At 43.1% G+C, this 21,956-nt stretch overlaps 1 pseudogene; it reads left to right on the top strand.

The window, feature by feature from the left end:
• The first annotated feature begins 1,107 nt into the window (after nucleotides 1–1,107).
• Nucleotides 1,108–20,545, top strand: LOC117910935 (annotated as a pseudogene).
• Nucleotides 20,546–21,956: the final 1,411 nt, after the last annotated feature.

Raw genomic sequence — 21,956 nt, 5'->3', positions numbered from 1 at the left:
AATAATTCAGTCAGATGTTGCCACGTTGGGTAAAGCAAGTACACGGCAAGAAGAGCATGGCCATGCATGAACCCCCCATGAGACTATTTTCAAAACCTATTACCCCTCATGTCCATCACCATTCTCATCCATTATCTTTCATACCCATTTCTATTCCTAACCATCTACTTTATTCACACATACCCAGCTGGCCTGCTCCTCATTTCCCACGCATACGTGATCGCCATGCATGGAAATACCCTACCCATATCACCACTTTTCATTACATTCATGCATACCCATTTCCTACATTTTCTCTCTCCTCACCACTCCGCATACCCATTTTCTATCACATTCCACATCCATTCTTTCTCCCGATGCATGGCCCTAAAAGTCCACATTAACACCCATTACGTCTTTCTCCAGCCACCTGTATCCTATTAGACACCATTCATACCCGTGTTCTCTACCCATCCCACTCTCCATACTTCTTCATGCATGCCCACTGCCAATGGTTCACTTCACCACTATATCCGCATCTACACCCTTATAACCTATTCACATCACCCTCCATATCGTATGTCCACTCATCCACATCATCATGTTCATTTCCCTACGTCCCAATATCCGTTTTTCATATCCACATGTATCACCAATCTTTCCTCCCTCGCGAATGAAAACTTATCGTGCATGGTCGTTTTTATGGGTATCAGGTGACTCACCAGGAGGCGTCACTTGTACCAGAATTTGGCTGATCAAACAGTCATCACCGCCGCGACGTGGACCCGCCAGAACGTGGCAAGATGGTGATCGAAAACTTTTACCATTGTCATTACTGTTGAGGGCCACGTGTTGACCATTATATCTTTGCTTGAACTATTATTGCTTCTGTTGATTAAGGCGTCATGCAATGCTAAGTCTCCGCACTCAGGTTGGGATTTTGACTTCGCGGATAATCCCAAAGTGATGAATTGGAATAGAGAAGGGTGCTTCACTAGGTGTGTTCATCAAGGGTGGAAATGCACTTGAGAGAGTGCACAAGAAGCAAATAGTGAGCATCCAATAGCGAAAGCTGTAGTGGGGTAAGCTAAGAGACTGCGCCGGAAGTTCGGTCCTCAAACGGAACAAATGACGGATATTAGGGAATTTGAGGTGTATCCAGAAGTTGGGGTGAGCGGAAAAGTTGGTGACAAATTAATCTCGGTGAGAAAGCGCACAAGTGGCAGACCAAATATTTTTATTCAAAAAAGGCATACAGTCCATGACAGTTTTGGGAGTATTTTTCAATATCAGGTGCACCAGCGTAATGCAAGTGGCAATGGTACAACCGTTTTGGAGATGGTTAGGTCAGAGAATGTCCAGGTGCGGAGATAGGTGTTTCCATGTGGTGAGCAATGGATGCACTCCCGGGATTGATAAAAGCCTTGTAAGTATTGGAAATCCTCCTATCAAACTGATCTCATTCTCCAAACAAGCAGCTGAAACTTTGATGATAATTGGGTCAAGTCATTTATGGTCGGACTCTCCCGGGGATTGAGCACATAGTTACACAGTTGTGATTATATCCCCAAGTACTAACATAAGTGAAGATCTGAAATTTCAGCAGAGGTGGGAGTTCAGGAGGAGAGACATTGACGTTGATTCTTCAAGTGATGATTCCAAATCGAGTTCTAGTGATGAGCCATTTCTCAAGAAGCACAAACTGGTTTCCTTTCTTATTTCGCCTGAAAATGATGAAAACAATGGTACTTCTAGATCTCAACCAGAAGATAAGTCTGATCATAGTTCAGGGGATCAATTCAAAACTATGAAAGCTAACAAAAATGCAGATTGGATCGATTAAAAGAAGACTCTAATCGGATCACAGCTTTGGTGGCATTGGCACTATTCCTATGGGTTGCGTTGAAACTGGGCACCATTAAACTTCGTATGGTTGTCACCTTTGGGTCCAAGTGGACTCACTACTACAGTCTAGTCAGTTGGAATTCACCATGAGTCTTTAACAGAGGGTCTGCCTGGTGATAATGTTGGTTTCATTGTGAGGAATGTTGCTGTCAAGGATCTAAGACGTGGCTTTGTTGCACCTAACTCCAAAGATGATCCTGCAAAGGAAGCTGCCGACCTCACAGCCAGGTCATTATCAAGAATCACCATGGCCAAATTGGAAATGGTTATGTCCCAGTCCTTGGCTGCTACACCTCTCACATTGCGGTAAAGTTCGTTGAGGACTGTCACTGGCAATGGACTTCATTCTTTTCTGCTGTGTCAGTACAGGATTGATACTCCTATCATTGTTCACCTCAATCATGGAAATTTGAAGAAATAGCTGGTGGATGTTCTTGTGCTAGGTTTCATGGATATTTGTGTGACCAGTGTGTTTCCTCTTCTGCTCTAGATTCATAGGGTTTTCGGATGCACCCACACCATCACTGTGCACTCTAGTTGACTATTGAGCGTTGAGAGTTTGACAGGTTTCACCATAGGAAACCCCCTGGGATGTCGAGGTAGTGCATGTGTGGAAGTGATTACCACCTTGCATGGAAGCGCCCCGTCTCTTCGGAGGCGTGCAGAGGGTTGCATACAGTCGGAGGGTATGATCGCTTCTGATAGGGATCTTTTAAAGTCCACCCATATCCATTTAGAGCCACCTTCACCTTGTAGGTTAAGTTGTAGATCCTTCGATTAGGATTCCCTACCTACACATGGGTGCATCTGAGGGCTTTCCGTGCCTCTGAAGACGCGGTTTTGGATCCGCTTTTCCCTCTGTTTAGTCTCCAGTTGAGAGTGCACTGAGATTAGGACGAGTTTGAGTACGGTCGGACCGCTCATCTTCACTTGGATGCTTTGCTTGTTCCTGTTCAGATTATCTTTTCTTCTATACATTTCCCGAGCCATATCCTTATTTCGTTCTTCGTGCTTTGTAGGATCGGACCTTTGTTCCTCGTCTTGATATACCTTTGTGGATCAGAGCAGAGGAGGGGTACTTTCAGGATCAGGATTTTACTCTCAATCTGGGTGTAGTTTCGTGGATCAGAGTAGAGGGCAAATAAGTTCGGGTTTCAGATACACCAGATATGGATCAGCAGGTCGTCACGGTTGATCAGTTCACGGCCGCCATGACTTCTATCCAGGAAGCTTTGGCTAGCCTCAGGCAGGAAATCGGTGGTCAACAGGGTAGACCACCAGCAGTTTAGGATGAGACGCCGTATGACTCACATCCACCTTCACCACCCCTACCCGTTCCTTCAGTGCATCAGGCATCACCATATGTATTACACGAGCATTCTGAGATCACTCCACCCGTAGTCGCCCAGGCCGCTGTTGCTGATGACACACATGCGCGCATGGACCGCATCGAGCAGTGCGTGAGGCAGCTGAGAGTGTCTGATGGAGCTACTGTTTGGGATGATTTGGAGGGTATGCCGGTAGCCAACTTGCCGGCTAAGTTCAAGATGCTAGATATTGAGAGGTACACTGGTATTGGTTGTCCACGCATCCATCTCTGACTGTACAGTACCGTGATGAGAGCTCATGGACTGGACGAGCCTCAGATGATCACTCTTTTCCCCTATCTCTGAGTGGGGCGGCTCAGCGCTGGTTTGCGTCTCTAGAGTCCTCGAGACGCTGTACATGGGATGACTTGGCCCAGGAGTTCCTGCGACAGTTTTCGTTTAACACTGTCGTAGACGTATCGAGAAGAGAGCTCGAGGCTCTGAGGCAGAGGACAGAGGAGTCTGTTTTTTCTTTCATTTCCCGCTGGCGCGGGAAGATAGCTGAGATAGTGGATAGACCATCAGAGAGAGACTAGATTCAGATGGTTTTGAGGAGCCTACAGCGAGGATCGCCAGACATGTGGTTGGGGTCCCGTTCGCAGATTTTGGGTCTCTGGTTATGGCTTTGTATGATGTCGAGGACGGCATCTCGAGAGGTTTATGGACAGATTCTTCCCTAGTGATATTAAGGGGAAGAAGCCCTTTGTAGGACCTAGGTCGACAGATGTTAGTGCCATCAGTTCATCCAGTCAGAGACCTCTCAGGCGCCATCAGCTGATCCCACAGTTTTTCGAGCCTCGTTCTTCTTATGCATCTCAGCAGTTCAGGCCACGGGCACCTTCCCCGGCTTTTGATCAGACATATCAGGCTCAGCCATTGACTCTACCTACTATGCCACTCAGGGCATTGAGAGGCCTCCTGTTTCATATACGGCCACCGGACAGTCATGCTACGCTGCACAGTTCACTCCAAGGCCTGCACCTTCATACCCTAGGCCTCAAGCTCAGCAGACCTCTGCACCTTTTGCTTTAAGGACGTAGAGACAGTTTTCACAGATAGGCATGCCGTTGAGCCAGGCTCTTCGGAAGCTCATAGAGGCCGGTTTGTTGACTGCACTCACTCCGAGACCGCCTCCTTAGCCTCTACCTCCTCAGTTCAGGACAGATTTACATTGTGCCTATCATCAGGGGCTAGGACATGAGACTGATCGATGCACCGCACTGAGGCATGCCATCCAGGACTTGATTGATCAGGGTTTGGTTCACTTGGGTTAGCCGAGTGTAACCCAAAACCCACTACCGGGCCATACCACGGATGCGGTTCCTCCACCAGATGGAGGTATTCATTTCCTGGATTTTGCTAATTCTGATGACCATGTCTGCATGATGAGCTGGGATGACATAGATCTAGAGCCCATAGACTTGGGGGATATTACGAGATGAGCAGCATGTCTTTGGGGCCTCAAGTGCCCACTCCCTTTGGATTATTTCCTGAGACAGCCTCAGTACATGTGTCCATTGTCGAGCCTCTGACTTCCACGCGCTATAGCGTTCAGACGCCTTTCGTCTTAGTCCCAGATGTTGAGGAGGTTCAGGCTCCACACAGTGATGATTCTCAGACTCCGAACGTTCAGTATATCCTCCGAGGAGGGAGAGTATTGAGACAGCCACCTCTAGCCGCTGCCGCTAGACCCTTAGGGGGTACGTCATCCCAGAAGGAGGTCAGAGCAGAGGATGATGAGATTTTAAGGCAGTTGCAGAGCACTCAGGCTTGTATTTCTATTTGGAGCCTTTTAGCGTCCTCTAGTACTCATCGGGATGCACTAACTAGAGCTTTGAGCCAGATCAGAGTTGATACCACGACCACTCTTGAGGGACTCATTCATATGATGACGGCTGGCAGAGCCACTTGTATCGTCTTTTCCGATGACGACTTGCCACCAGAGGGTTCAGACCACATGCGTCCTCTCTATATATCTGTTGGCTGTTCAGGTCGCCGAGTTCCATCTGTCATTCTGGACAATGGCTCGGCCTTGAACGTATGTCCTCTGGCCACCGCCATCGCTCTTGGATACGCACCATTCGATTTCGGCCCATCCACTCAGACCGTCCGAGCTTATGACAGCACCCGTAGAGAGGTCATGGGTACACTGGAGATTGAGCTCCTGATAGGTCCGACCACATTTATCACTGTCTTTCAGGTTTTGAGGATTCCTGCATCCTTTAACCTGCTTTTGGGGCGACCATGGATTCACCGAGCTGGAGCCATTCCTTCTTCACTTCATCAGAAAGTGAAGTTCATCCATGAGGGCCAGGTAGTCGTCGTACAGTCGGCAGGGGACATGTTCATTTCCGCTGAGCCCGTGCTCCAGATCAGCCATAGCGACGACGACTTACTGCTAACCGGGTTCACTTTTGATGAGGTACAGACTCTTGAGCTAGAGGACTTTTGTCGGGACTTCGTCGCTATGTCCTTTGACCAACATGGCAGCACTATAGTGCTTGATATGATGAGAGGCATGTCCTATCTTCCTAGCATGGGATTGGGTTGACGTCAGCATGGGCCTCGTGAGTTCATAGCCATCCCTGATCACAACGTACCATTTGGACTCGGGTTCATCCCCACTAAGGCCGATTATCTCTATATGGCGCGCTTGCACAAGGAGAGAGTGAGGGCTTGACTGACTCGTACACCCTTCTATTATCCTATGCGTCCGTACACCAGGAGCCTAGCAGATTATTTTGTGAGGGCATCGGAGCCACATGCACCGTCTGATGGGATCATTGGAGGACTTAACACCACTCAAGAGGCCAGGCTTCAGCGCTTTGTCCAACAGTTACGATTGAGAGATGGAGCCCCTGGTCCTTCGACTTCTGTGTTGATTGCTTCTTCCTCTCCAGATCGTACGAGTCTTATGACACTTTGTTTCCCTGATGAGATCGTTGATCATGGGGCATTTGCCGAGATCAGCGACATAGTGGACGGAGCCACCCCACACGACGAGTACATCAACGATATGCTCGCCCTGAGCTTGAGCCAGATTGAGGAGATTATTCAGCCTGGGCTTGCTTCATCCTTTGATCTTTTCGGGGTGTCCTTCATCGAGATCATTGAGGAGATCCAGACTGCCCCTGCTCCGGAGATTGTTGAGGATGCTATAGTTGTTGATGATTTGATTGATAGCCATGTTGGCATTGTTGAGGGAATGTCCGACTTTGTGGACTCACCTCTTTCATTTGATGTTTTATCGGGATTTGTCTCCTGTCTTGACTATGTTTCCGACTTTTCATCTATGGATTTGAGCATTTTTTAGTATTTGTCTGCGTCTTGTGATATTGATTTATTTGCACCATCTTCACCCATATCACAGATTTTTTATATTGATGATGAGATTGCACAGCACGACTCAGATGATGACTCATCTTCCGATTCCGATTGAGACCCCTTTGATCAGAGAGTTTCACCTGCTGTAGGGGACACAGAGATCGTTGATTTCGGCACAGCAGATCAGCCTAGAGAGTTGAGGATCAGATCGGATTTGTCTACAGATGAGAGAGATGGCCTCATCCAGCTGTTCACATCCTACTTGGACGTTTTCGCATGGTCCTATGAGGACATGCCAGGCCTTGATCCATCTATCGTCTAGCATCGTTTACCACTTCTGCCCCATGCCAGACCAGTTAAGCAGAAGTTGAGACGATTGCATCCTCGTTGGAGCTTGCAGGTGAAGGAGGAGATCCAGAAGCAGCTCAGTGTAGGATTCTTATCAGTGGTCGAGTACCCGGAGTGGCTGGCCAATGTCGTCCCTGTTCCCAAAAAGGACGGCAAGGTGAGAGTCTGTGTTGATTTCCAAGATCTTAACAAGGCCAGCCCTAAGGATGATTTTCCTCTTCCACACATCGACATGCTAGTTGACAGTACAGCGGGTCATCCGATGTTGTCCTTTATGGACGGATTTTCCGGGTATAGTCAGGTCTTGATGGCTCCAGAGGACATGGAGAAGACGTCCTTCATTACCGAGTGGGGTACTTATTGCTACAGAGTCATGCCATTCGGATTGAAGAACGCAGGAGCCACCTATTAGAGAGCAGCGACCACGCTTTTCCATGACATGATGCATCGGGATGTCGAGGTCTATGTAGATGACATGATAGTGAAATCCCGAGATAGATCAGATCATCTAGTAGCTTTAGAGAGATTCTTTGAGAGGATCAGGCAGTTCAGATTAAGACTGAATCCCAAGAAGTGCACTTTTGGAGTGACTTCTGGGAAACTCTTGGGATACATGGTCAGTGAGCGAGGCATAGAGGTAGATCCGGACAAGATTAGAGCCATCCTTGACATGCCTGCACCGAGGACAGAGAGAGAGGTCAAAGGCTTCCTGGGCAGACTTCAGTACATCAGCAGATTCATTGCCAGATTGACAGACATTTGTGAGCCCATTTTCCGACTCTTGAGGAAGAGTCAACCTACTATTTGGGATGATCAGTGTCAGCGTGCATTTGAGAGGATCAGAGAGTACTTGCTGTCGCCTCTAGTCTTGGCGCCTCCTACACCAGGCCGTCCTCTGCTCCTGTACCTATCCGTCTCAGACGTGGCTTTGGGATGTATGTTAGCTTAGCTCGATGATTCGGGCAAGGATTGAGCCATTTATTATTTGAGTAAGAGGATGCTAGACTACGAGACGAGATATGTCATGATTGAGCGTTACTGTTTGGCATTGGTTTGGGCCACTCGCCGACTGAGACATTACATGACCGAGTATTCAGTGCATTTGGTATCCCGTCTAGATCCTCTGAGATATTTGTTTGACAGACCCGCCCTAGTCGGTTGCCTCATGAGATGGTTGGTACTTCTGACTGAGTTTGACATCCATTATGTCACTCAGAAGTCCATTAGAGGGAGCATTGTCGCAGATCACCTAGCTTCTTTACCAGTTTCTGATGGCAGAGCTATTGATGATGACTTCCCAGACGAGGATGTCGCTGCTGTGACTAGTCTATCGGGTTGGCACATGTACTTTGATGGTGCGGCCAACCATTCTGGATACAAGATAGGCGTCTTGTTGATATCCCCTCATGGTGATCACATTCCCAGATCTGTTTGTTTGGCATTCTCGGATCGTCATCCGGCCATGAACAACATTGTTGAGTATGAGGCTTGCATCTTGGGATTAGAGACAGCTCTAGAGCTCGGCATTAGACAGATGGAGGTGTTTGGTGACTCCAATCTGGTGTTGAGACAGATTCAGGGCGAGTGGAAGACTAGAGATGTGAAGCTTAGGCCTTACCACGCGTATTTGGAGCTACTGGTTGGGAGATTTGATGATTTGAGATATACCCATCTGCCTAGAGTGCAGAACCAGTTTGCTGATGCCTTAACTACTCTAGCATCCATGATTTCCATACCTACTGATGCCACTGTTCGCCCATTGTTGATCGAGTCGAGATCTGCTCCTGCGTACTATTGTTTGATTGGTGATATGGAGATAGATGATGGTTTGCCTTGGTACCATGACATATATCACTTTTTGAGACTTGGTGTATATCCCGAAGCCGCCACGGCCAAGGATAGGAGAGCATTGAGACAGTTGGCCACCCGATTCGTGATTTGTGGCGAGACGCTATATAGACGATCACCTGATGGGATGCTGCTATTATGTTTGGACCGGGCCTCTATCGATAGAGTGATGCGAGAGGTTCATGCGGGAGTTTGCGGACCACATATGGGAGGGCATATGTTGGCCCGTAAGATCATGAGGACCGGCTATTTTTGGTTGACTATGGAGACGGATTGTTGCCAGTTCGTCCAGAGATGTCCCGAGTGTCAAATACATGGAGATCTCATTCACGTGCCGCCCTCCGAGTTACATGCACTTACTTCGCCATGGCCATTTTCCGTATGGGGTATTGACATCATCGGGAAGGTTTCACCGAAATCTTCTAGTGGTCATGAGTTCATCCTGGTCGCCATCGATTACTTCACCAAGTGGGTGGAGGCCTCCTCATATGCGAGATTGACATCAGTTGGAGTCGCTGGTTTCATCAGATCACACATCATCTGTCGCTATGGAGTCCCTCATGTGTTGATATCACATAGAGGAGTACATTTTAGAGCAGAGGTTGACACCTTAGTACAGAGATACGACATTCGGCATCATAGATCGTTTGCGTACAGGCCGCAGACGAATGAGGCAGTAGAGGCCGCGATTAAGAACATTAAGAGGATATTGCGGAGGATGGTTGAGACTTCTCGGGATTGGTCAGAGAAGCTCTCGTTCGCGTTGTGGGCATATCGGATTTCTTTTCGTACCTCTACAGGAGCCACACCCTATTCATTGGTATACGACATGGAGGCAGTGCTACCCGTTGAGATTGAGATGGGATCATTGAGAGTAGCACTAGAGCAGCAGATTCCCGAGACGGATTGGGCTCAAGCTCGATTTGATCAGCTCAACCTCCTAGATGAGAGGAGATTGAGAGCAGCGGACCACGTTCGTGCATATCAGAGGAAGATGGCCCGCGCTTTCAAAAAGCGGGTCAAGCCTAGATCACTACATGTAGGTGACTTAGTCTTGAGAGTCATCAGAGGATTGATCAGAGATCCTAGAGGGAAGTTCAGACCCAGTTGGAGCGGACCTTATTTCATCAGAGAGTTGACTCCAGAGGGCGCTGCATGGCTGATGGATTTAGATGGAAACCAGTTCTCAGAGCCGACCAATATGGATCAGCTAAAGAGGTACTATGTTTGAGTCCATGGTCGCAGGATGGGTGGCCATCTTTTCGGTTAGCTATATCCCTTTATCTCCTTTCTGATATATATAAACTATTGCTGGTCCATTGAGCCTCGCACACGCATTATAGCCTCTCTTTCTTGTTGCCTTGCTCACACTTTCTCACCGGGTTGGGGGCCCTCTAGTGTATGCATGCATTGTTTAGGAGTTTCATGAGCCTTGGACCTAGGGGTGCATTCTCCTCATTATATTCTCTATATGTTCGCATCACTTCATTTTCATCTCACCTCATTGGTTGTGTTATTCGTCTCATTTTGTTTATCCTATCTACTCATTTGCATCATTTTCTTCCACCCTTAGTGGTGATCCTCCTCAGTTCACTACAAGGAGGGTAGTCATGTCATTTCCACTATCTATCCTACGGACGTTGGTCCAGGGATCTTTAGTTTGAGAAGGTCACATCATCAGAGAGAGTTCATGTTATATTGACATTTGAGGGTATGTTTATCCTTTTTGACGTCATCTTTGGGATTTCTTGGTTTGCGTTCAGAGCATGTATACATATGTAAAAAAAAAAAAAAAAAAAAGGCGCCTATGTGTATTATTTCTATCATTGTGTATGTTGATGTTCGAGGGTCATCTGATTGATTATGTTTGTTGATGAGAGTTCGTATGTGGGCTTTCTAGGACCCTTCGTTCTTTGTATTCATTTTTGTCATATGTTTTGAGAGTGAGATGAGTGACTTTCTCTTAGGAGCTCTGGGTCATCGTCCATTCCATCATTGCATTCGTTATTGACATGACTCCCCTGCATATTTGATTTGAGTGGATCATCACTCATTCACGTGTTCAGTGCTTCATCATCATCCTCGTTTTCACTTCTGATTCATCATTTTCATTCCACATTTCAGCTTTTTCTTACAGTGACCCATTTTCGGGTTTGATAGTCTTTTCACATCACCATTATACATCTCATTATCAGTTTGATCTATTTCATTTGTCTCCTCATCGACACTATGTTCACATTAGGCACCATTGGGTCCATGGCTCACGGGATTTACTATACTTGTTGCATTTCATACATGAGGGATGGGTTTTGATCATCGGGTATTTGAGCTTAGTTTCCCTTCGTTTCTATCACCCTATCACCCTAGCCTACGTTACGTCCCGTGTCTTAAGACCACCCTGAGGCCATGGGATCGGATATTGTCTTCTACAACTTCTATGTGGACAGGTGTTTGAGATTCGGTTGACATTTAGATATTTGCCATGCATCTTCTTCTGGGAGACACTTCTCGGATGTTTAGATCCGTTTCGACCGTGTTTGGATTACCAGGATCATGTGTTTGATGAGAGATGATTCGATGTCACCTGTTTTTCTTGATTTGTCGCACGTCCGATGCCATACTGGGGCATATTCTGTTTCGGAGGATCTTTATGGATCTTCGCAGAGGTCACATGTTCGAGGATAGATGATTCCATGCTATCTGATCTTAGACATATCATACATTTCGATGCCATACAGGGGCATATTTCTGTTCGGATGAGATTTACAGATCATGAGGGAGTTGCGTGCTTATCCTTATTTGCGAGATGTATGTAGAGATGATGATATATTCGCTATCCTCGCGATGATTCCTTAGTGGGACCTATCGAGAGCCATCTAGCCAGGCCCGCGCTTTTAGATGCTTAGACGTCGTCATGCTTCATTCCGAGGGACGTCTCTTTGATATGTGGGTTTGCTTCAGTTGCAGGCATAGATGATTTGAGCTCATCTGATTTTTTTTGACATGTTACATTTTCGATGCCACACTAGGGCATATTCCCCATCTTGATCGAGATTTATAGATCCCCACTGGTTTACATGATCATCCACGGTTGTGAGATACACGCCAGGTTGATGATTGATTTCATTTTGTCCTGATACTCCGAGGAGCTTCTCTTGAGTCGTTCAGCCAGATTCTTACTATCTGATATAGTCGTGGTTCTGGGACGAAGTTATGTTGAGTGCCTGGATTCCCACGTCATCATTTCAGTGCGGTACACATCAGGTCTTTTATGCATCCCCATGGTGTTATTCTCGGGTCAACAGGGCAGGTCAGATACATTTGATGCCATACTGGGGCATATTTCCCTCATTTAGCCATGGAGTTGATTCGTTCTTTCACATGTTCATCACAGTTTCCATCACTCGACCGAGATATATTGTATTCGCCTCACTGACCATTATTCCTGAGCTCTTCATCGATATGAGCTCTCAGTGGAGCGTTATTCGAGACTCGTAGAGTTCATTTCAGCCATTTCCCAATGGATTGATATTTGCAGCGGCATGCCACACTGGGGCATACCCCCATCCTTGAGTTTATCAGGCCTTTTGCGTACTTCCTCACTGCTCGATCTGTTTCTTGATCTTTGTGAGTCATCACACTGGGGCATACCCCCTTTATCGCTTTTCCTATCGGGTCATACACCCCTCTCTTTGGATTTGCCATGTCTCATGCTGATTTCATGATTGGCAGACCCATTTGCCGATCTTTATGAGTTATCACCTAGGGCATCCCCCTACAGTCATCTTGTTTAGGCTTCCAGAGCCATTTCTGTCACCTTTTTTAGGCTTCCAGAGCCATTTCTGTCATCTTGTCTAGGCTTCCAGAGCCATTACCGTCATCTCGTTTAGGCTTCCATAGCCATTTCTGTCATCTTGTTTAGGCTTCCAGAGCAATTACCGTCATCTCGTTTAGGCTTCCAGAGCCATTTCTGTCATCTTGTTAAGGCTTCCAAAGCCATTACTGTCATCTTGTTTAGGCTTCCAGAGCTGTTATTTTCTAGTTTAACCCTTAGAGTTAGCTTTTGGTTTGGCTTCCGGAGCCATTATCTTCTAGTTTAGTGCTTAGAGTTAGTTTTTTTTTTTTTTTTTTTTTTTTTATTTGGCTTCTAGAGCCATTATTCTTCTAGTTTAGTGTTTAGAGTTAGTTTTTTTGGTTAGGCTACCAAAGCTGTTGTCTTCTAGTTTAGTTTTCAGAGTTAGTTTTTTGGTTTGGCTTCCAAAGCCACTCTTCTAGTTTAGCGTTTAAAGGTAGCTTCTTTGGTTTGGCTTCCAGAGCCGTTGTTTTTCTCAGTTTAGCGTTTAGTGTCAGTCCCGCCATTCTGAGTCCCGGCTCCTAGCATTCATATACTTTGGCATTGCACATCTCGCCTTCATGGATTTGCACTTATTCTCACCCTCCTCACTTCGTTACCCGGTGCTTATCGCGTATTCATCTCGTACTCCAAGGTGGTTCGACTGTTACTCACCTTCGACATCGATCTTCGGGTCACTTTTGGAGACATCTTAGAGGGAGCCTGGATCCTTAGTATGGCCGCAAAGGCATTTTGAGACATCATTTTGTTTTAGGATCAGAGCATTTGTGTTAGTCTGTCAGCCTGAGCGAATTCGTGTTTTGCTAGTGTCCCTATGGGGGTCTCCTTGGTTCTTCGGTAGAGTTCACTTCATTCCACTCACTATTCACACTTACCTTTCACTCCATTGTTCATGTTCCTTACACTCGTGAGCTCTACTGAAGAGGGGCATATTTGTAGACCCCCATTTTGGGGACCTCACTTTCATGTATTTTGTGCAGCCCAATTTTGCCAAGTGTCACGATCTCAAGGAGCCACGTGTCCATACATGGTTGGTTGTTGAGGAATCAGATTAGTGGTTTAGAGGACCAATGAGAGGCCGACACGTGTCCGAGGAATCTGCAAAAAGCTGCAGACGGTTAGAGGAGCGGGGTGGCCAGCTGCTTGGTCTCTCTCTTTCCTGGCCGTTGGAAGATATTTTCTGAGGGGGGACATTTTTAGCTGGCAGCTGCAGAGAGGTGCAGGGGGTCTGAGCTGCCGTTGGGTGATATTTTAGGAGGGGGTTGGAAGGAAAAGAAAATGAGAGAAAACGAAGGAGAGACTAGAGAGAGAGGAGGTCTTGAGAGTTTCAGAGCGAAGGTATTCGTTTAGCTGTGAGGGAGAGATTCTTGAGAGGAGTAGCAGAGAGAGATCCTGGAGCTAAAGAGCTGGGGGAAACGAGGGATTTCTGGAGAGCAAGACGAGAGAAGGGGGGGGGATGCATTTTCTGGTTATCTATAGAGGAGAGCATTGATTTGTTGTGGGGAGATGATGTTTTTTTGGTGTTGGCTGGTGATATTTGGAGGGGATAGTTTGGCCTGAGGAGGGAAATGCTTAGGAGCTTGAGAGAAAAGTCAGAGGTGTGCTAGAGAGAAGGGATATTCTATATCTATAGAGGAAGCTTTTCAGGTATGAACCCTTTTCATTCTCTTCTCCATCTTGTTTCTAGATATTATTGCTTGTTTTGGGTATGAGCATCAGATTGTATGTTTAGTTTTCACTGATCTCTGGAATAATTATGGATTTGTTGTCATTGTTTTATCATTCTCTTCTTCTTGGCTCTGAAGAGCAACTTGAATTTGTTTTTAGCTTCATTGTGAGATATCTCAGAATTTACTCCCATGTTTTGTATGAACCCATAGCCTTTCTACCCTTTTGCAAGCCCGTGGATGAAATAGGGTTTCACTCATCAGAATGGTTCTCTTTTCTCTATTGAATGTTTCTAGTTGGGTTTGAAAGAACCCCGCCAAGGACGTCATGCCCTTCATCTTGCTTCCTCGGTGCGGTAGTGGCTATTTATGACATTGTACAGCCGGTTAAGACCGGTGTTTTCGCATTTGCGTTTGGCATTTCTACATCAACAGCTTCAATGTTCCACCTGTACCTGGATCACGCCTTCATGGACCCCACTGACCAAGGATTTCTTCACATCATATAATGAGGTCCATGATGGCATTACATGGAAGTTTACGTAGCAGCAGTCGCAAATCGAGATGGTATATTAGCTTCTGGTCGGCGGCATCATCGACGACTTTAGCACAATCTGCATGGTTTCTCTTGCTCGCCTCACCATTCTCCTTCAGATTCAAAATAATTCAATTGGATGTTGCCACGTTGGTGCAAGTACACGGCAAGAAGAGCATGGCCATGCATGAACCCCCCATGAGACTATTTTCAAAACCTATTACCCCTCATGTCCATCACCATTCTCATCCATTATCTTTCATACCCATTTCTATTCCTAACCATCTACTTTATTCACACATACCCAGCTGGCCTGCTCCTCATTTCCCACGCATATGTGATCCCCATGCATGGAAATACCCTACCCATATCACCACTTTTCATTACATTCATGCATACCCATTTCCTACATTTTCTCTCTCCTCACCACTCCGCATACCCATTTTCTATCACATTCCACATCCATTCTTTCTCCCGATGCATGGCCCTAAAAGTCCACATTAACACCCATTACGTCTTTCTCCAGCCACCTGTATCCTATTAGACACCATTCATACCCGTGTTCTCTACCCATCCCACTCTCCATACTTCTTCATGCATGCCCATTGCCAACGGTTCACTTCACCACTATATCCGCATCTACACCCTTATAACCTATTCACATCACCCTCCATATCGTATGTCCACTCATCCACATCATCATGTTCATTTCCCTACGTCCCAATATCCGTTTTTCATATCCACATGTATCACCAATCTTTCCTCCCTCGCGAATGAAGACCTATCGTGCATGGTCGTTTTTATGGGTATCGAGTGACTCACCAGGAGGCGTCACTTGTACCAGAATTCGGCTGATCAAACAGTCATCACCGCCGTGACGTGGACCCGCCGGAACGTGGTAGGATGGTGATCGGAAACTTTTACCATTGTCATTACTATTGAGGGCCACGTGTTGACCATTATATCTTTGCTTGAACTATTATTGCTTCTGTTGATTAAGGCGTCATGCAATGCTAAGTCTCCGCACTCAGGTTGGGATTTTGACTTCGCGGATTATCTCAAAGTGAGGAATTGGAATAGAGAAGGGTGCTTCACTAGGTGTGTTCATCAAGGGTGGAAATGCACTTGAGAGAGTGCACAAGAAGCAAATAGTGAGCATCCAATAGAGAAAGCTATAGTGGGGTAAGCTAAGAGACGGCGCCGGAAGTTCGGTCCTCAAACGGAACAAATGACGGATATTAGGGAATTTGAGGTGTATCCAGAAGTTGGGGTGAGCGGCAAAGTTGGTGACAAATTAATCTCGGTTGAGAAAGAGCACAAGTGGCTTTTGATTACTACTCAAAAAGTGCTATTTCATAGCTTGTAATTAACTCTTTTAAACACTTTTGAGTAGTAGTTATTGCCTTTTAACCAAATTAACATGTTAAGGACCCTTGCAATCAATTCTAATCAAAATGTGTTAAGTTTTGGTGTTTTTGTTAGTAATTTGATCACCAAAGCAATCCAAGATTGAGGAGAGTTATTTGGAATCCTTGGCAAAGCAATGGAAAGAGCAGAAGCATGAAGAACCAAAGCTTTGAAGTCCTTTGCCATAAACAAATCCAGAATGCAAGGAGAGAAGCAAAGAGGAAAACAGAGGACAGCAGCTGCAGTCTTCCTTCGCACTTTTGGAGCACTTCCCGAAGTCCATTTTCTACATGCTATATACCATTTCAAAGATCAGGAAGTCAAGAATTCAACGCTTCAAACCGAGTACGATTTGGAGCTGAAATGAGGAAGTTACAGCCTTGGGAAGACAACTGTTCCAAGCTGAAGGAAGGATTCAGCAAAGTGTTGCGAAATCACCCTTTTGTTGCGAAATGATTTCGCAGCCTTTTTGCACAGTGCTATGGATTTCCCCTGAAGTTTCACGCCGCGATGGAAGCCAAACACCACAAGGGGAAAGCCAATTTCGCAGCGGTGCGAAATCAACCGGTTGCTGCAAAGTGATTTCGCAGCCCTTTTTGTGCATCTGCGAAATCTCGCAGACCTCATTTTCACCTGCGAAACGGTCCTGAAGCTTCCCGATAGTTGTGCACCGACTGTTTTAGATCTTTTCTTCTGATATTTTTGTGTCTAAATTTCCATTTTCTCCTTGTATTCAGCCACTCATGTAATTCCTTAGCTAGGAAGTATCCAAGGAAGGGTAAATTACCTTCCTATATAAACTCCCTTGCATCCATTGTAAAAGATATAATCCATCATATATAGTATATCATATATAGAATCAACGAATAGAGCACTTGCTCTGTTTTTCATATATATTCTTGTTTTCTCATTAGTTTTCTTTCTAGCCAACCAAACTCTGAGGATTTTTCCTCAGAGGATGAGAGGCTAGGCTCTTTGTCTCTTGGAGTAAAGAAAACCGGGTAAGTTTCCACATGCATAAATTGGAAGTTTTTTTGTTTTAGTTTTTAATGAAGAGAAAGTGTGACCCGTTAATGGTTTTTATCTTTTTAGTTAACTTAAAACGTCTTTAAATCACTTAGGCCAACACTTGGTAAGGCAAGTGATCTCCGTCCATGGAGATTCACTAGTTTACCCCTTGTGAGCCTCTGGGAGGTGACTTGAAGGTAGGATTTTCTAGAATTGCCAACACTTGGTAAGCTTTTGGACTCTAAGGAGACATCCATTAGTTATCTCTTGTGAGCTTTTGACGGGTAATCCAAGGTTAAAGATCACCTTGAATGGCAAGTGCTAGGTGAGAGGTATGAGCCATTGCAAGGTGCATCAATGAGAGGGATTTAGTGTTTGAACCCATTAATGGGAAGCATCTATACAACACCGGTTGGAGAAGGAACTATATGTTAATTCTCTAATGCGAGGAAAAGAAAAAAGTGACCGGAACTCCATTTTTGTATGAGGAATCTGAGCCTAGTGATCTGAAACTCCAAGAAACACTTTTCTAAGTAAAATCAGTTACTATTTTTGGTTAGCTTAAAACCAATCCTTTTTCCACCAAAGTTTATGTTTTCTTTTAAAGCTAACCTTGAAATGAAAAGGCACCAATTCATCTTTGAAATAATATCATTTGTGAAGTGAAAACCCATCCTAGTGAACGATCCTAGAGCCACTATGCTATAGTAGCTTTGTCTTTGCTACCCTAGTATATGGTGTAATAGGTTATAAATTTTATTGATTAATCCCTCAATCAAGGAGCACCAGTTGGACACGAATCAGCTGAGACACTAATTAGGCATGAATCAGCTTTGTTGCACCTAACTCCAAAGATGATCCTGCAAAGGAAGCTGCCGACCTCACAGCCAGGTCATTATCAAGAATCACCATGGCCAAATTGGAAATGGTTATGTCCCAGTCCTTGGCTGCTACACCTCTCACATTGCGGTAAAGTTCGTTGAGGACTGTCACTGGCAATGGACTTCATTCTTCTCTGCTGTGTCAGTACAGGATTGTTCACCTCAATCATGGAAATTTGAAGAAATAGCTGGTGGATGTTCTTGTGCTAGGATTTGGTGCAGTTACAGTGGATGTTTCTCACTCTTCACTTCAGGGACAACCTCTCATGTTCTATCCTATCAGTGACTCCTCAGACCCACTGGTATGATATTAGCTTGCATGGCCACCTTTGGCATGCAACTAAGGGGCCACGTGCCATCTTCTATTTTCTCTTCCCTTTGATTCCAAAATAATAATTTCCAACCCCGTTTTGAAATGAATTTCCAACTTTTGGTTTTTAAAATGTTTTCAAGTCATCAAATTTTCCATCCTTAGGGTTTTTAGATACCAACATCTCATTTTTAATAAAATTTGGTCGCCTTTTTCTTTTTGGCGGGCCACTTTCGAATTTTCTTTGATTTTCAAAATGTTTTAAAATAAGTGTGAATTTATTTTTCGTAATTCTTGGCGATAGAATTTACGAAATTAATTCATACAAAAATAAATGGGTTTTGGTGGGGGCCCAACATCAAATGAATTTTCTTTAAAATAAAAGTGAATTTTGAGTGAAGTGTCATGCGTGTCTTTGATGATTTTGCACTCAATTTAGTGACATGGGAGCTATGTTTATGCTATTTATTGTGCACTAACCCTCTCTCTTGATAGCGCATAGTGGTTCGCTACTCAGGTACACACTCATTCTTACTCTATTTAGTCTATGTACATTTTCTGACTCCCGTATATGCATGTTTCGCTCTGAGTATTCATTGATTTATTCATCCATTACCATGTCAGCTTCATTTTATTAGTAGAGACCCGACTTTAGGGACTTAGAGGGGTGCTACGGTCTTTACCGTACCTTCCCGATAAGTAACCTGACCCCCGAACCCGATCCGGTTTTTCACAGACTGCCTTTTCCAAAATAAGGAGTCACACTTAGGGTTTTTCTTTCTTATTTTGTTTACCCTTTAAAAAATAAAACAAAAATAAGTGGCGACTCCAAGTCATTTTCTTAATCAATAAAAATCAATTTTTCAAATAAAAATCGAGCTCGCCATCGAGTGGGAAACGCATTGAGCTGAAATGCAGGGTCCACAATCCCATTACTCAAACATGAACTTAGATCAATTATAATTGCATTATGAACAATGATTTCATTTAATCATGCAATAGAATGTGGATTTAAGTAGAGAGTGATGCTTGAAAGTCGTTAAGAACCATACACACCAATTGGTTTACCTTATTATTGCCAATGTAAATAGTGAGTGATCCTAACTAAGGATGAAAATATCAGTTTTGATGGATATGTCGGTAACTTGATTTTATAGATATATGAAGATATATCAGCAGATATATGAGGATATATCAGCGGATATTTTGACGTAAAATATTGATGACGTAAAAATTAATGAAAATTCTGAAAATATTAGAAAAAACTCTAAAAATTATATAAGAAATAAAAATAGATATTTTAAAGTTGTTTATCCTAAAAAAAATGATATATATATATATATATATATATATATATATATATATATATATATATATATATATATATATATATATATATATATATATATAATTTGTCATATTTAATAATAATATCCTCTATATCAATAAAAAAAATTAATTTTATAAGTATACATTTACTATTAAGTTGCATTATATATTATTTTATAATAATATTATGATAACAAGTCTAATTTTAAAATATATTTAATATTAAAATTATGATCCATTTTAATTTAAATGTATTCAATGATATCAAATAAATAATAATATATTTATAATTTTTTTAATATTTATATTTTATATTTAATAAATATATAGATTATATAAAAAAACCTATTAAGAAAATTATGTTTTTATATTTTTGATAATAAATTAAATCAAATGTAAAAATAAAATAATTAGAATTGATTTATTTAATACAACAATCTTTAATTTCTTTTATATATGTTTTAGTGCATGTTTCTCGTTAAGGAGCAACTTGCTCTAGTGGTTACTATAGATTCCCCCTGAGTGTTTTGTCTCAGGTTCAAATCCTTGCAATAGTAGTCAATTGTAGTGATTGTTCATTAAGGCAACTCACTTTGACCAGGCTGAAATAAGTCAAAAAATAGACAATATATCGGTGAAAAAAATTGAAAAATCGGGCCATCGATATATCCACCAAATTTTTTTATCAAGACCCCTTATACCATCCACAATATTTTTGTTCACAATCTTAACAAGAAAACTCCTCGCCATGAGGAGAATGGCCATTTACCAACCCTTGCACTAGGGAAACAACAAGATAGTCCATTTACATGTATGGCAAAGATGGAAATCTTGTTGATCATCTAATGCACTTTAGGAAGGCTATAACATTTGTTTAGGGAAATGATACACTTTTATGCATAACTTTTTTTTTTTCCAATATGCAAGGCTTGACTTTGGTTTGAATTCATAACCTACCTTTAGGCACAATCTCAACCATTTATAAGTTATGCATATTTACATGTGCTTAGCATGATAAAGGAGAAATATAAATTCAATGTTCAATAATAGAATAATGAAGAATAAAGAGTTGTGTGAGTATATCTAGTGATGTAGTGTAGTGTTCATATAGCTAGAATTGATGATTCTACCACTAGAATAGCTTTCCCCTCAACAACATATGTTGTTTTTTAAGGTTTGACTAAGGTTTGACCATCTTTGACCAACAACATTGACCGTTGACCGAGGCAACCCGCTTTGACTAGATCGAAATAAGCCGAAAATTTGGCAAAAATGGTGGATATTTAAAGAAGGATTGGAGCAAATACTGTGAATATCATTATGTGCTCAAACACACTGTTAAAACATGTTGCATCTAAGAGCATGTTGTTGAGATATATATAAAAAGGAGGAATTATGTTGATTCATAGCCTATGAAGAAATTCAAATACTAAGTGGCATGAAATTTGTTCATTTTAGCAATGCATTATCATTCTAAACTGCATTAATTCAAGCATAAAAAATTCATTTTGATTAATTTTATTTTTATAAGTTGCCTTAACAAGTTTTGTGAGTTTTACAATGAAATTGAGTCGAAAAGCAACATGAACCAAACATTCCACCCCTTATCTTGCTATCGTATTTGCTACTTATAGGAGCAAAATTATAATTTCATTACCTATACGTAGCAAAGCTAAGTAGTGGTAATTACTATCTAAGGAGAATCTTATTTTAGCTAAATCCACTCCTATTGCTTATTTTGTTACTTATATGTAGTGAGCTTATGTATAAAAATTCCTTGGTTTTATTTATTTTTTCTTTCATTTTTAATGCCATTCTTAAACATGCATTCCCATGTTTTCATAGCCTTTTTCTCTCACACTTGCGAGGAATCCTTTTGCTTAACAAGAGAAACACTCTACCTCAAAGGCTATGCAACCTCAAACCTTGGAAAAGAAGAGCTAGGATAGCTAGATGTAATAACATGCATGTCATCTAAGGAGTTGTTGGAATGGAATTATAATGTTCAATCATGAAGGGTTGACCAAGGATTGCAAAGATGATGTGGTCATGTCACCTTTCTTCAATATATATAAGGCATGAGAGCTGAAAAAACATGGATTGATTGAGAAATTAGTTGCAACAAATGAAAGACAATGCATGACACCATTTTGGTAGCTTAAAAAGAATAAGACATTATATTTTTATTACCTTAG

The sequence above is a fragment of the Vitis riparia genome, chromosome 3 (assembly GCF_004353265.1).
Source record: "Vitis riparia cultivar Riparia Gloire de Montpellier isolate 1030 chromosome 3, EGFV_Vit.rip_1.0, whole genome shotgun sequence".
Lineage (NCBI taxonomy): Eukaryota > Viridiplantae > Streptophyta > Magnoliopsida > Vitales > Vitaceae > Vitis > Vitis riparia.
This window is presented reverse-complemented; position numbering and strand designations above follow the sequence as displayed.